Source organism: Lathyrus oleraceus, chromosome 1, assembly GCF_024323335.1.
Source record: "Lathyrus oleraceus cultivar Zhongwan6 chromosome 1, CAAS_Psat_ZW6_1.0, whole genome shotgun sequence".
NCBI lineage: Eukaryota > Viridiplantae > Streptophyta > Magnoliopsida > Fabales > Fabaceae > Lathyrus > Lathyrus oleraceus.
The window spans coordinates 131,621,492-131,622,368 of record NC_066579.1 but is presented as its reverse complement, the minus strand read 5'-3'; the positions used below and the strand labels follow the sequence as shown (position 1 = coordinate 131,622,368).

At 42.3% G+C, this 877-nt stretch overlaps 1 pseudogene; it reads left to right on the top strand.

The window, feature by feature from the left end:
• The first annotated feature begins 252 nt into the window (after window positions 1-252).
• Window positions 253-352, top strand: LOC127116413 (uncharacterized; annotated as a pseudogene).
• The last annotated feature ends 525 nt before the right edge of the window (window positions 353-877 follow it).

Below are 877 nucleotides of genomic sequence, written 5' to 3'. Positions count from 1 at the left end.
ACCAAAGCATCCACTTTTGCATTGACGTGATCAAGGTTACTTATCTCGTACATGCCAGTTTTCGGTTGAGGTTTTTCCACTGTTGTTCGTTCGGTTCCCCACTGATAGTGGTTTTGGGCCATGCTCTCGATAAGCTGGTAAGCATCAGCATAAGGTTTGTTCATTAATGCACCACCTGCAGCGGCGTCTATTGTTAACCTTGTATTGTATAAGAGACCATTATAAAATGTGTGAATTACTAACCAGTCTTCCAAACCATGGTGTGGGCAAAGTCTCATCATGTCTTTGTATCTTTCCCATGCTTCGAAAAGAGACTCGTTGTCTTTCTGTTTAAATCCGTTTATCTGGGCTCTTAACATAGCTGTTTTGCTTGGCGGAAAATATCGGGCAAGGAAAACTTTCTTCAACTCGTTCCATGTGGTGACTGAGTTGGAAGGTAGAGATTGAAGCCATCTTCTAGCGCTATCTCTTAATGAGAAAGGAAAAAGACGAAGTCGAATTGCCTCTGAAGTGACACCATTAGCTTTAACAGTATCAGCATATTGAACAAATACGGATAAATGAAGGTTTGGATCTTCGGTAAGATTTCCAGAGAATTGGTTCTGTTGCACAGCCTGCAGCAGTGAAGGTTTAAGTTCAAAGTTGTTTGCTTCGATTGCGGGCGGAGCAATACTTGAATGCGGTTCATCTTGCGATGGAGCGGCGTAATCTCTAAGAGCACGAGCTGGTTCTGCCATCTCGGTTAAAGAAGGAAAAATGTTTTTGATATCAGGAAGGTTTATAGGAGGGAGATTGTTTTCAGCACGATATTCCCAAATTCGTCGTAAGACTCGGAGATATAGTTCGATATCGTTGATTCGTAAATAGAGCGGTTCGC